At 43.1% G+C, this 15,863-nt stretch overlaps 2 long non-coding RNA genes across 3 annotated transcripts in view; both read right to left on the minus strand.

The window, feature by feature from the left end:
- Positions 1-15,863, minus strand: part of LOC110143954 (uncharacterized) — a 178,926-nt gene that overhangs the window by 85,676 nt on the left and 77,387 nt on the right. The window lies entirely within an intron of this gene.
- LOC139032431 (uncharacterized) lies at positions 10,745-12,374 on the minus strand. The gene is made up of 2 exons (XR_011484972.1): positions 12,082-12,374; positions 10,745-11,361 (listed from the first exon to the last, which is right to left on the minus strand). It is a non-coding gene; the product is annotated as an uncharacterized lncRNA (long non-coding RNA).

A 15,863-nucleotide genomic window follows, 5' to 3' on the forward strand; every position in this document is an offset into this window, starting at 1 on the left:
TGGGAAGGGCTGTCATATTACAGTCACTGTCATCCATATTACAGTCATCCCAGTTTGTTGTCATATTCTCTAGCTTTTATCTATGCAATGACACACTCATTTATCCCCTCTTCTCTATGACCACAGCCATCACCCTGGTTCTTGCCCAGGTCATATAGCTAGCAAATGATGAAACCAGTATTTAAGCTAACATATTATCTTGCTCCAAAATCAAGATTATAAGCACTCTGTACCTCCTAGATGGTCCAGTGGTTAAGAATCCAACTGCCAATGCAGGGGACATGGGTTCAATTCCTGGTCCAGGAAGATACAACATCTCATGTGGCAACTAAGCCTGTGAACCACCACTACTGAACCTGCATTCTAGAGCCTGCAGGCTGCAACTACTGAAGCCGGTGTGCCTAGAGCCCATGCTCTGCAACAAAAGAAGCCGCCACACTTAGAAGCCTGCAAACCACAACTAGAGAGTAGCCCCCACTCACTGCAACTACAGAAAACCTGCATGCAGCAACAAAGACCCAGCACAGCCAAAATTAAATAAATAAACTAACTTTTAAAAATTATAAGCACTCCACTGCACCACATCCTCCTCTAGGTGGTTCTCAATAACTCTTTTCTTATCCAGCTAACCATTGCCAGAATCACCATCACTGTAGCTGAAGCAGCCCTTAGTTATCCTACTGTCTAAGGGCCTTTGCTTTACAGGTAAGGAGGTAATTCCCAGGAAGGTTAAAGACAGCCCCTGATGGTGGTAAACTGGACCTCTGGCTTGCTATCAGTTGCTTTCCATTACAAGAATTGTCTCCTTCCCTGACTAGAAATTGATCCTAGACTGTGGAATGATGAGAACCATGTCCTCCCTACTGGAAGGCAGGAAGAACAACCAGCACACTTAGCCTTTGCTCATTCTGTACCTTCTGCCTACTAAAATTCAACTTTACTATGCTGGTCCTCAAGCCATCTGTTTCCTGTTTACTAAGAATACAGAGAAGTGTGAGTCAGAAAGATAGCATGCCTGCCTTCCAGGAGCTTCAAAATAAATAGTGACAATACTGATAGGAATACTGCGAGCAGTAGACAAAGGTTCCATGAAAACAAACACTTAAAACTTTCCATTCATACAAGCAATGGAGTCAATGAGTTCTGAAGGCTGTATGTGGAAATTCTCACCTTTCTGAAGGAGATGGAATTTTAAGAAAAGTTGAAATACTTATGGAGTCCATCCAACCAGAAACTGAACAATGAGTGGAGCACAGGTGCATCATGAGAAGACATGGAGATGGGAAAGTGTCTCAGACTGAAGGGGAAGTGAATTTTCTCATTCATTCAATCATTTTGCTTTTAATATATACTTAAGATGCACTTACTGTGAGCCAGGAATGGTATGAGAGCTTAAAACAAAGGAGCCTAATCTAGAACCGTACTGAACGAGGACATTTATGCTAAGATCTGAAGCTAGGAGACTGGATAAAGTCAGGGAAAACATTCCAGGTAGGTGAAAATAGCAGGTATAAGAAGGTGAAAGAGAATCCTAAGACATCAGAGAAACTAAAAGAAGGCTATTTATTGTTCACAAAGACATATTATCATGAAATGAGTAATGGGTTGATTAACAAGTACCAAATCATATAAAGTCCTTTAGTTTATTTTATGGATTTTTATAGTTGCTGTGGCAAGTTAAAACTTAGCCCCCAAATTCTTTTGACATTCCTCCCACTGGGTTCTGCAATGCTATGCCAGATTCTTCGTTCAGGTCTTAAGAAATGGCAACTTCTACTTCCTGTCTTTTTGGACACTTGAAATTCAGCCACCATGTTGCAAGGAAGCCCAAGCAGATTATAGGGAGGCTCACATAGAGAGACCATGTGGACAGGAACTGAGGACCCTGACCCTTGGCCCTGGCTGAGCTTATCGACAACAGCCAGCAATAACTTGCCAGCCATATTCCAACCCCATTCAAGCCACTTCAGTTAATGCTGAAAGGAAGAGAGATGAACCTCTCTTACTGAGCTCTGCCCAAATGGTAGATTCTTAATGTAAATAAATAATCATTATTGTTTCCAAGACAGTAAAGTTTGGAGTACTTCATTACATAATAACAGATATCAGGAGTGCAGGGAAATAGGAAGCCATTGAAGAAATTTGAGTATTAAGAATTTTGCTTCTAATTAAAGCTTCCCCTTCCATTTGCTGGGGAATATCACAGTTATTGAGGCTTCCCAGGTGGCACCAGTGGTAAAGAATCCACCTGCCAATACAGGAGAGCAAGAGACGCAGATTCAATCTCTGGGTTGGGAAGATCCCCTTTGGAAGGAAACGGTAACCCATTCCAGTATTCTTGCCTAGGAAATTCCATGGACAGAGGAGCCTGGTGGGCTACAGTCTATGGGACTGCATAGAGTCAGACACAGCTAAGTGCAAGTGCAGGCATGCACTCACGCATACACACACACACACACACCCCACATCACAATTATTTACTTCATAGAGTTGCTCTGAGAACTGAATGAGACAGTGAAAGTAAAGTGTTTTACTGAGTTGTATAATTAATAAACCCTAAACAAGTGTTAATTTATTATTGTTGTTATTTTTTGAATTTAGAGAAAAGAAAGAGAATGTAATAAAAACTAATACACGAATCAAAGATTCGTGTTTAGTTCAGTTCATTTCAGTCACTCAGTAATGTCCAACTCTTTGCGACCCCATGGACTGCAGCACACCAGGCCTCCCTGTCTATCACCAACTCCTGGAGTTTACTCAAACTCATGTCCATTGAGTCGTGATGCCATCCAACCATCTCATTCTCTGTCGTCCCCTTCTCCTCCTGCCTTCAATCTTTCCCAGCATCAGGGTCTTTTCAAAGTCAGTTCTTCGTATCAGGTGGCCAAAGTATTGGAGTTTCAGCTTCAACATCAGTCCTTCCAATGAAGGTGCATGTTAATGTTTACTTAATTTAAAATGGTGACAGGAGGGATAAAGTACGTAGATTAGAAAACTATTTAGGATGTAGAATTGATGGACAGTCATAATTGATGTATGTAAAGGATGAAGAAGGAAAAAAACCTCAAGAATAGTTCCAAGGTTTCTAGCCTTAGAACCAGGTCAACAAGTGTAGCAGACAGCTGCTGAATTTATTTTTCAGAATCTTTTCCCTATCCAGATAATTTTACCCTAACTTCCTTCTGAGAAATCAACCTGCCTCCACTCTCAATCCATTTATTTTGAGCAGGGCTGATCTACTCCACCTCCCCCAGATTAGACATGTTACCTAGGCCTAAACTCATTTCCCATGTAAGTAGTTTCAGGATTTGCATATGCACTGAGACTCAATTTTAGGGCTCCTTGTTTCTTTGTCTTTGGAGGAGTTGTATCTTTACTTTGGACGTTGAGCTTGTAACTGTATAAACTGGAACTACTGCAGCTGTTTCCCTCATGAAGAGCCAACACAGTGGTGGCAGAGCCAGAGAGGACAGTATCTGAGTGCTGAATCAAACTGTACCTGAGGTACATGACAAATACCTTTCAGTTATGTAAACCTAAGAATTTCCTTCTTTTTTCTTTCACATAAGCCACTTGGCTTTGGGTTTATTGACAGTTACATCTGAAGGAGCCCAAACTGATACATTAAAACCTAGACTGGTGAAAAAGTGTGGTCATTCCCAACTTTACTACTCATCAGAGAAATCAAATTAGAACCAATGTGATGCCATCACACACACACACACACACACACACACACACACACACACACACGCCAGAATGACTAAAATTAAAAAAATAGGCAATTTCAAGTATTGACAAGGATGTGTAACCATTGGAACTCTCATACACAGCTAGTGGAGATGTAAATCTATGGAACCACTTTGAAAATTAACAAAAATGGATGCTTATCGCACCATAGGGCATGTAAAGGAATGGTCATACTCTCTGCTTATAATAGCTTTAAACCAGAAACTACTCAATCCCCTTTAACCATAGAAAATACAATGGTATATCTTCTCAATAAAATACTATACCACAAGGGAAATAAGTGAACTACAAAGCTCAAAACCAGGCAGAACAAATTTATGGCATGCTGAAAGTCAGAATGGAGGGTAATGACTGCAAGGAGCAAGGGGGCCTTCTGGGATGCTGGCAATTTTCTATTTCTTCATCTGGATGCTGGTTACACAAGGTTGTGTAACCTTGTGTAACCTTTCACTTTGTGAAAATTCACTTAACAATTTATGCACTTTTCTCTATATTTGCTATACTCTGCTTAAAAGTTAAAAAAAAAAAAGTGCGGATACAGGGAGTCATAAATGATGGAGTATATTTCCAGTAAAGTTGGAAAGGAGACTGGAGATCTGAAAGTGGGTGACATAATTGGTTTCATGTCTAGTGTCTCCAAGTCTTAGAACCCCAGAAATGGGAGGGACTAAATTAACCTAGAACAGGGTGGTCTTCAGTCTTCACTTATTAAGTAAGCTGTGCCAGTTCTTAGCACTGGGGAACTCAATGTTGAGGCTTCCCTGACTAGAGCAAAGCCAGACCAGTCTAGTGAAGTAGCCCCCTGACCTCTCTAAAGGTGAGACCCCATGCTATGCTGGGGTCTGTAGTTGGAAACCATAGGGGTTGGAATGGTATCACTGTAGCCTTGGTGGGCCTGATCAGTTAGGATACCTGCTAGGATTGTAGATTGCCTTGTAGGACTTGTTTCAGTGAACTTAAGAGAGTCTTACTGGGAATAAGTCTAAGGCATTGGGGTCCCTATACCTGAGGCTTGGAAGATTTCTACTCAAGTTTCACTGCCTCTCAAGAATGAAGGGCCTCCTTTGATCTCCTAGAACTGACTGACTGAAGTTGCTGAGAGGGCGATGCAGATTCTAGCTCTGAATTCCTCAATTCCAATTTCTTCACATCTTCATCAACCTCACTGTCTCCCCTGTAGAGTCAGTTCAGGCTCCCTTACCTTCTCTTCTGGAGCCCCAGGAGCCTTCCAGATTCATGTTATAGCTCTCCATTCACAGAGTCTTCAGAAAGATCCTTTTAACATGCAAATCCAACTATGTCATTACCCTGTCTTTGGCCTTTAATGGATCCCCTCTTCTTTGGTTTCAACCCAAACTTCATCAAGAGGCACAAGGACCTGGTACTTGATCATCTGTCCAGTATCATCCCTGGCCACCTTTCTGCACAGCCCCCACACTCACCACAGTCCAATCAAGATGCTGAATGTGGAGGCTATTTCACATCTATTGCCTTCAGCCCAAACACCTTCCTTCTCTGTCTATCTGTTAAATATTTATTTATCTTTTAAAATCATAGCCAGGCATGACTTCTTCTAGGATGCTTTTCTTGACAGCCCCTACTCCTTCTCATTCCGAGTTTGTACTTTCTTCCACTGTATATGTTACATGGTGCTGTGTTTACTCACTGTGTTTGTATTCCTAAAAGTCCAGATGATGGGTGGTCAGGATTTGGTCTTATTCATCATCTTTACTCCTAGTTCTTGCAATGGCATTTGGTATGTGGTATGGCATTTTTCAGTAAGGTTTTGATGACCCTTCAAAGTACAGCTCTATTGCTATCATTGAACCATAACTTCAGGAAGACTTTATCATTATTATTGCTTATGTGCGTACATGGGTTAATGATACGCAAACTAAAATCTTATAACTGCTTTATGAAGGAGGCTATTTCATCTGATCCTTGCAACAGGGAGCTTGATAGAACATCCTCTCTCAAGTTCCCAGTCCTACCCACAGATTAGCAGCACAGAAGTCTTGAAAGAGGGAGAAAATATTAGAGCTTCTCTTGATACTCATTTTAACCTCAGTTTTAATTTTTTTTATTTGCATGTTTTATAGTATACCTGATAATATATTGATATATATATTGGTGAAAATGCTCATATTATGTAAGAGTGCTCAAAATTATCTTACTGACATAGGGCATGATCAAAAAGGTTTGAGACATTGTGTTAGGTACTATGGTCTCCATGTTAGAGACATTGTGTTAAGTACTGTGGTCTCCATGTTAGAGCACTTGAACAAGGAATGGGATGTGATCTGCCAGCCATGTTGCAGAGTGCATTTCATAGTCTGGTGACAAATTTCTGGCTGGGTTAAATGCTTGAACTCAATTCCCATCTCCCCATTTTTCCTATTCCTGTTTCCCAACTACTAGTAGTGGCAGCAGGACCAATTAACATGTAGTGAGTGCTTGCTCTGTGCCTGACACGTATTAAACATTCTTACATGTCATCTCACTTAAAACTCATAAAAAAAACTCTGAGGTAGGCACTATTATCCCTGATTTACAAACGAAGAAACTAAAGTATAAGAACTTGCTCAAGAGCTACTGGCGGCAGAGCCAAGATTCAGCCCTAAGCTATTTAGGAGTTCCTTGAATAAGCAGGTAGAGCTGAAGGGTAGTTCTAGATTCAAATACAGACTTAGTCATTTTTTAGGGGGGCTGTACAATAGTATTGTGTCTATTTAGAGATACGTGACACTTGGAGATATGTGATACATACACATTGTTTTAATGTCTAGTCCAAATCCTACAGCGGCCCTCCCAGGCAGAGGCAAATAAAACATGATGCACACGGGATCCTGCATTTCTGATGGATGTTGTATGCCTCACAGTACCAAAGGGAAACTGCTCTTATAATAAACAGTTTAATTCTTCACCACCACTGTCCCATCACCACCTGCATCATGGCAAGAAGCCCAAAGTCCTAAGCAGTAAGTACATCAGTGTTTTAAATGAGCACAGCAAACCAGTGTGTCTTGTCTTCTGATGGCACGACCTCACCAAATTGTTTACTTGAAGCCAGCAACTGGGAGAAAGCAGAGAGGGTGAAAGATTTTCCAAGGCAGGTAGCAAGACAAGCCCCAGAGCAGCTGACATTGGCTCTCCTGCTTCTCCAGCAGCCCGGGGCGCGGGTCCTGGATTGCTCTCTATATCCTAGCATGCTCCCTTCATGCCTTGAGACTGCCCTGTGGACCTCAGTGCCTCAAGAGTAATATCAAACAAAGCCCACCTTCCCACCTAACATCTGTATCCATATCAGGCACTTTTTCAGCCAGCTCCCCCATCCCCCCCGCCTATGGACATATGACACCATTTCATTCCACCCAGGAAATTCTAATCTAGGACAGAGGAGGTCAGTGTATCCCTGTGATGATGAAAAAACCTGGCCAAGTTGTGATGGACTTAGAAATGAGACTGAAGCTTGGTATCTGTCTACTGCCCTTTATGGAGAATCCCACTGGGTTCAGAACCTGAATACCTTAAGAGGGGAAGACCCAGAGGGATGGGGTGGAGAGGGAGGTGGGAGGGGGGACCGGGATGGGGAATACATGTAAATCCATGGCTAATTCATTTCAATGTATGACAAAAACCACTGCAATATTGTAAAGTAATTAGCTTCCAACAAATAAAAATAAATGGAAGAAAAAAAAAAAAGAGTGTCAGGTTCATAATGTACTTGAGGAGCTTAACTGAGATAGAGTATTCTCTTTTCCTTCCCTCTTCTCAAGGAATGGAATCTGGCTGGGAAACAGCATGACCATTTCCCAGGCATTTAAACCTGGGTTGGTTTATTTCTGGCATCCAGGCTGGAACAGGCCAGGAGACCCAATTAGCAGGAAATCCACCCCTCCTGCTAGGAATATAGTTAGGAAGGCTTCCTTCTCCTGCTGAGATTGAAACCAAGCGCAGAAAGAACATAGATCATCAGAGCAGAAAGGGTCTTCTTAAAACGTGATGATGTTGATAATGATGACAAGAAAAATGATTACAGTAACAGCAGCTAGCTAGCATTTATTGAAGTTTGACTATGTCAGGCACTGTGATAATCATTTTACATGAATTAGCTCATATAATCTAACCTCTTGATACTATTGCTAGACCTCAGTTTCCTTACTTATGAAACGGGGGTGCTTTCCCACCGTTCTCTGGCTTTAACGATCTCAGATCCTGTGACAACTTTGAAGGTGGTCCCTGACTACCTTCTAAACAAAGCTCAAAGGAACTTGACAACAGCAATGCTTGCTTCTTTAGAGTGCTTTATAGTTATTTTACAGCATTCTTTCTCCACTGAGTTGAGCCCCCAAATTGTCCTGTGAAATCAATTAATGCGTACATAGTTTATTCTATTTAGTTTGTGTTTCTTATAAAACATTTGGCTCCCAGGCTTGTAAGAGAGCATCAGAGAGCATAAAACTTTTTTTAATAAGTACAGTGTACTAAAAATATCCTTTAGTAAGACACTGGAGAAAATTAAAAGGGCAACAGCTTAAGAATCAAGAGTTCCAGATGCTGATCTCTGCTCAGTCACAGTCTCAATCATGTGACCTTGGGCAGACACTCAACTTGACCTCAGTTTTGCCATGCATATAATGCTTTCTCTAAATTTTTGACTCTGCTATTCTGGGATTCTATTATGTAGCATAAGTCTTCTCAAAGCTATATGGGCATTCCCTGGTAAATGTGGGTGGTCTTTTATTTGTTTGTTCGGTTTGTGGTTGTTACTGTTGTTGTTAGTTTGTTTATCTTGTTACTACCAGTGTAGTCCATACCTCACGCAGCTAGTAACCCAGAACACATTTCTCATCAATCAGATCAGCCGCTCGCATCTCAGGAGTGTCACACACTTACTTCTATTAACGTGTTCGGTGCTGAGGAAGGCTCCCAGAGCTGTCTGAGACCCTGTTGCTCACGCCAACAGGATGGAGCAAGTTCACACCCTGCTCACAGATCATGATTGATCACCAGTTCCATCTCCCATCTGGAAATGGACCCCACTGATGGTCTGAGATGTGGCATCTCCCGCCCCCAAAATCATTTATCAGAAAAGTGTCCATTATTGTCTCAATTTCTAAATCCTCTGGGTGGAAAATAAGATCCAGAGATCTGTGAGTCTTTGTCTGGCTGAGCAATTATACCTGTGCTCTGCATACCACTAACAAGAGTTCAGTGTCAAGGCTACTTGTAAGGGAGTTTTAACATAGACGTTGACTGGAGAAAAAGTAGGTAAGGAAGTAAGGAGGCAGAAGAGAAGAACAGAAAGAAAACTAGAGGAAAAGGAAGTCTGTACGATTAAACATTTGTGTGTTAGTTGCTCGGTCATGTCCGACCTTTTGTGACCCTATGAACTGTAGTCCACCAGGCTTCTTTGTCCATGGAATTCTCCAGGCAAGAATACTGGAGTGGGTTGCCATTCCCTTCTCCAGAAGATCTTCCCAACTCAGGGGTCGAACCCAGGTCTCCCACGTTTCAGGCAGGTGCTTTACCATCTTAGGGCATATGAGATGTTGAATTAAAGACCATGGAGGGTTCAATGTCCAAATAAGTTTAAACAATGCTATTTTATTTCCCCTCATGGAAATTCATAGCATGCCTTAGCATGTTAAAATCCTTGTAAAGTTCTGCAATTTAAGAAAAAAAAAACTTTTAAAGTTTGTCTTAGTCCTAACCAAACTTTATGGAATCTGAATTACAGAATCCAGTTTTCTTGTAATGTTTATTAATATTTTTATATCATTAATAATATTTCTAGAATAGATAGTCAGGAAAATTGGCCTAAGGAAACCCAGACTGCTGGGGTGAAGAGGTACAAAAAGGTCACTGGTTCTTGTTTCCAAGGAGTTTACCAAACTGTGGACAGTATTTGCCTAAATGTGGAATTTTACAAGATTAAAACCAGTTTAAGGTAATAGGTCTGTCTGAGAGTGTTCAGTTGTGTGCAACTCTTTTGTGACGCCCACAGACTGCAGTCCACCAGGCACCTCTGTCCATGAGATTTTCCAGGCAAGAATACTGGAGTGGGTTGCCATTTCCTCCTCCAGGGGATCTTCCCAACCCAGGAATTGAACCTGCATCTCCTGATTGGCAGGTGGATTCTTTACCACTGAACAACCTCTAATACAGTCACCCAGTTTTAGGTAGGAGTAACACTATACTTCCCAGGATTCCTTGAAGTGAGGCCTGGCCATGTGATTAAATACTGGCCAATGGGATGTAAGCCCAAGTAGACAAGTCAGGCTCTGGAATGCATCCCTAGGAGTGGTGTCCTTCCCTTCCCTCTCCCCCTGCTGTATGGATTGAAGATATGACAGTTGGGTTTCCATCCTGGATCTTGAGGACAGGGTTCACCCCTGGGGGTGGTGAGCAGAAAGAAGCCTGGGTCCCAAATGACTAGGCTGTCCCTTTGGTGTTTTACATGACTAAGAAATAGACTTCTCTGTTGTTTAATTTAGGGCTTCCCAGGTGGCCCAGGCTTCCTAGGTGGCTCAGTGATGAAGAATCCACCTGCCAATGCACGGTACATGCCTTCAACCCCTGGGTCAGGAAGATCCCCTGGAGAAGGAAATGGTTACCCACTCCAGTATTCTTGCCTGGAAAATCCATGGAGAGGGAAGCCTGGGGGCTGCAGTTCATGGGGTCCCAAAGAATTGGACACAACTTAGTAACTGAGCACGTGTACACACACACACTCATTTAATTTAGCTGCTGTTTTTGTGGGTCTTTGTTATATACAACTCAGGCTGGATGCTAACTAATATAGCCACTGTCTACAGGTTGTAGCAGTGGATAACACAGACCAAGTTGTAGCACGGACAATATGCAAGTGAATGAAAATCTGGGTATTACAAAGAAAACCTGGAACCGTAGACATATTCCACATATACATAGAGTCTATATATCATTATATTTCTTAAGACAAATCTTTAAAAAATACCAGTACTTTAAAATATTTTAAATATTTTTTTATCACAGGTTAGTATTTGCAAAATGACTCACAAAGGATCATAATAGCATTAGCCTCATGACACTAAGATAGAGAACTCCAAGTGAAATTTGATTTGATGAGTCCTTGGAGCAGGGCCCAAATGACATCTTTTGTGATACGCTCACAAAAGAGCAGCTGGAGCTGGAGTCTCATTAGAAATCACACAATTCCCATCAAAAGAGACATAACCTGTGGATTAGTGCTGGTTTCTCTCAGGTAAACAGAGATCTTACCATAAGACCCAGCAATCCCACAAGTAGGTATTTGCCTGAGGGAAATGAAAACAATTGTCCAAGTAAAGACTTGTATATGAATGTTCAGAGAACTTATGCAAATAGCCAAAAACTGAAAATGTCCATTAATAACAGAATGAAGTGAAGTGAAATGGCTCAGTCATGTCCGACTCTTTGCGGCCTCGTGGACTGTAACCCAACAGGCTCCTCTGTCCATGGGATTCTCCAGGCAAGAATACTGGAGTGGGTTGCCATTTCCTCCCAAAGGGGATCTTCCTGACCCAGGGACTGAACCCAGGTCTCCCGCATTGCAGGCAGATGCTTTAACCTCTGAGCCACCAGGGAAGCCTAACAACAGAATAGATAAACCAAATGTGATACATACAATGGAATGCTTCTCAGCAAGTAGAAGGGTTGAACTATGATACATACAACATCATAGATGATCTCAAAATTATTATGGTGAGTGAAAGTAGTCAGACATCACAGAGTACATTCTGGATGATCCCATTTACATGATATTCTAGCAGAAACCAGACTAGTCATAGAAGTAACAGGCATCAGATGAGTTATTGCCTCTGACTGCAGGTAGAAGTGCAAAGGAATGCAAGTGAATTTTCTAAGGTGATGAGATCATTTTATATCTTAACTAGGGCAGTGATCTAATAAGTATATTCATTGGTCAAAATTCACCAAACTGTACATTGAAAATAAGTGCACTTTATGATATGGAACTTCACTTTCAATAAAGTTGATTTTAAAGTGTTTTTTAAGGTACTGTGCTAAATGGGGGAAAAAGAAATGCCTTGGAGAAAGAAGGCAAATAGTGATTTGAAATGGAAATCCCAAATTTAATGTTAAAGGGGCAAATGTTCTGAATTGCCAGTGTTCTTTCTTTGTTTGTTTGTCTCTCTTTTTTTGTTGAAGCAAGCTACTTCTTGTATGAAGATGCTGGATAGCTATGCTCTAAGAGAAGCTGAAAGCATAGATTTCATGAAAAAGCAACTCTGGGACTGCCAGCAGGTAACAGAGAGCAAATGAGGGAATGCACAGAGGGACCAGACTTACTTGTGCATGAGCCTTCCCTAGGGCAGAGCTTCTCAAATCATCTGTGGTAAAGGACCAGGTGCTTTATGCTGGGGCAGTGGCTTCTTCGTTTTGTAAAATAAAAAGTCATATATTCTAGAGGTCACAGCATGTGTCTCCAAACACATCTTCTCAGTGATGTCTTGCCCGTGTGCAGACCATTAGCAAACATGCACAGACTGGTCCGGATGCTCAGAGCACTAGCCGGGGGTTCCCAGAATTGCTTGGGGTCAGGTCCCATATCAGCAGAGAGGCAGAAGCCAAAGACAACTGGGTTGTGAATATGAATGTGGCCTTGTTTGTACACAGTGGACAGTGAGGTCTGAGGAAATGTGCTCACAAAGATTTCAAAACAGGTGCACAAGGTCAACAAAACACTGTTTTGGAAAGTTTCATCTGGCAGCACACACAGGACAGTAAGCAACGGAGAGGCCTTAATCACAGGACTGACGTGGCCGTTGTTGCAAGTAACTAAGTGGGAGATGACTGGGATTTGAACCTTGATGGTGGCTGGGGGACTGGACAGGATCGAGTGTAGGCCAGAGGGCTAGGAAGGGATTCACAGCAACTGGTGATGGAGTGGAGAGGGGCCTGGGGGTGAAGTCGGGTCAGAGCAGGTCCTTTGATACAGGAGGACGCTGGGAGTCTGAGGAATGAGAAGGGAAGGGAACAAATTTGTGTCTGCAGCCTCCACTTGCTCTGGGAAATAAGAATGAGGCTCCTGGGTATGCAGGGGCTCCCTAGGCCCAGCAGTTTCCTGAGGGCTGATCTGTTTGTCTTGGCTTCTGGCCCAACAATCCCTGACCCACCGCCACCCATGGTACCACTCACAGTGGGTGACAAGGGGAGACCATCAGACGGGGTGGGAGAGAGCCTTTGTGTGTGCCACATTTCATGCCTGGCATGCCTGCTTCCCAGGTGGCTCAGTGAAAAAGAATCTGCCTGCAAAGGAGGAGATGCAGGTTCGATCTCTGGGTCGGGAAGATCCCCTGGAGAAGGAAATGGCAGCCTACTCCAGTATTCTTGCCTGAGAAATCCATGGACAGAGGAGGCTGGTGGACTTACATCCAGGGGGTCACAAACAGTCAGAGACGACTTAGCGACTAAACAACAACATGCCCACTTCCAGCTTCTCCTCATCTTCTAGGCCCCACCCAGATGTCACCCTGGGGCTGAATGACTCACCCTCAGTTAAGCTGCTATGGCTCTCCAATGTGTCAGAGCACAAAAACCACATCCCAGCACAGCTGCTGATGTCAGGCTGCCCTGCCACGTTGCAGCGTCACTCTAAGGGTCACATCCAACTTAAGCTTCACCAGCCCGTAGCACAATGCCTAATGCAGATGACTGCGCTCAAGATGAAACATAAATGGATGAGGGAGACACCAGAGGAAGGAACAGAATAGGCAGGGAGGTCATGTGAAATGTGCTCAAGTGTGGAGGTGAACAAGGACCAGAAGTCACATGAGATTTCTTTCCTCTGTTCTTGATAGAGGTATGGCAACCATTTTCTGAAACTTGAAACTTCTTCAACCCCAAATACTTTAGGGGCTCCTGTCTGAATGAGAAAAAAAAAAAAAACTGGCAGCCTAGGTAGAAACTATACTCTGGGTTTAGTCAGCAGTGCCCAGAGCAGTCTCTGCTTCAAAGACTGTAAGAAGCTGGGCTGAAGCTGATCTGACCAGTAAACTGGGGAGTCACACCTTCAGAACAAAGATCAAAAGAGAAGCTGGGCTAGGACTTCCTTGGTGGTCCAGTGGTTAAGAATCCATCTTGCAATGCAGGTCATATGGGTTCGATGCCGGGTCAGGGAACTGAGATTCCACATGCTGTGGGCATGTGGCAATGAAAGATTCTGAATGAAGCAACCAAGACCCCAATGCAGTCAAATAAATAAATAAAAATATTTAAGTAAATATGAAAGAGAGAAACTGGGTCACCCTTTAGCTCTACAGTCCTGAAGTCACTGGTGTGACTATACAAAGAGGTGGAATTATCACAGATCTGGAGATGGAAGCCCACTTTTGATACAAGGCTGCCCATGCCTGGGGGGCAGGGAATAGCCTGGAGTTTATGGTCAGGTCTTTCCAGATGGGTTGATGCCCTGGCCATGTAGGAGGTGACATACTTTGACACCCCTTCAGCGGGAGCAATCATCCCAAGAATTTTCAGATTCAGAGAAGAGGAAAGGGATTGAGACCCTGGAGGGAAGATACTAGAACAATCAGAAAGGGGAGTTTTCAGTTGGAAGCAGGGATTCCTGGATGAGAAACAGTCAGTAGTAAAACGAGGGCAGTCCTAGGCAAACTGAGATGATTGGAAGTTACCTAAGAGATCATTGCCTTGTAGTTGTTTTTCAGTCGCCAAGTTCACACAGAGGCTAATTAACAGGGTTGAGACTGGAGCCCAGGTCTCCAACTAGTCCTGCAGGCCTTTCCCTCAATGGTGTTTGCTTTCAGCATCCTCCGGACCCTCGCTTTTTCACTTCCATGACGGCAGCTCTTTCCTTGGTACTACCCCAAACAGAGTATCTTTCGACAGCTGATTACCTGCTAATTGTTAGACAGGAGGGATACTGATGTGCCCTGGGAGCTCTCTGGCTTGTTCTCTGGCAACCTCTATCCTCTAATGAAAGAAATGCTCTTACCCAAGCCTGGACCAGTGACTCTGCTTCTCTCTTCACCCCTGGGCCCCAAATTATACACAAAGCCTCAAAAGAAATAAAACCCTCTTCCTGTGCCACCCTTAGCACAGCTAGGGGAGAGAGCAGACAGTAAATAAATGCACATCTGGGGAAACTCAGCAACGAATGGTGCAGGGCGTCTCCAACCTGCTGTAAATGTCACCTTCAGTTTTCATCTCTTCTTATTCCTTGGAGGGCTGTATGGTTAAGTTAGAAAGTGATTCCCCTGCCCAACCCTCTCAGAATCAGTGGTCCAAGAGTGTGAGGCAGCGCATGCTTCCCAAGGGATGTAAGATCCATGGATAGGTGGATAGCTGTACTTCCACAGGCTTTCAAAACAAGCATATAGAAAATGAGCCCCAGACTGTCTGTTTACAAATGTTGTGTTTTCTTCTTCTCTCTTCTCATGCCTGAGTCTGTTCAGGAATGTCACATTCCAGCCTTTCTGGGCTGACCATGAGTCACAGTGGCAGCCATCGTAATGCCACATAGTCCAGAAAGTGGTACTTCTGAATGAGTCAGGCAGGAGTGCCTGGCGTAAACCTGCCTCATACTGCTTCATCGTGGGACTCCAAGGCTTGGATCACTGGGTGGTGTATTTCAAGATTCTTGAAGATAACATGCAATTCGCTGTCCAGTTCAATGAGTAACAAAAACATAGACGTAGGACCACAATAAGAATCAGTCCATTTCTATCACTTTCTAATTTGTAAAGTCCCTTCATAGCCACTCTCGCAACGGATTCTTAAAATATCTTGGTGAGGAAAGCATGGCTGGTGAAGTTCAGAGGGTGGAAATGCCTCAGATCAGATGACTGGTAAGGGCCAGGCAGGTCTAGAAGCTGAGTTATTGGAGGTAAACATGCTTCAGAGCTTTTCCCACTGCACCATCCAATGTCTGTCTACTCCATCCCCTTTTAGAAGTGGATCTGCTCTTTAATCCATTATGTGGATTGGCAAAATCACAGAGGCTTTTCTGAAGCATTGAGGTGGAAGTTTTGCAGTAAAGCAAATGAGGATTAAACAAGGATTAAATAAAATAAGGTTTGGGAAACAGCAGAGTGTCCTGGCTGAGAGCCGTC

Source organism: Odocoileus virginianus, chromosome 3 (genome assembly GCF_023699985.2).
Source record: "Odocoileus virginianus isolate 20LAN1187 ecotype Illinois chromosome 3, Ovbor_1.2, whole genome shotgun sequence".
Classification (NCBI taxonomy): domain Eukaryota; kingdom Metazoa; phylum Chordata; class Mammalia; order Artiodactyla; family Cervidae; genus Odocoileus; species Odocoileus virginianus.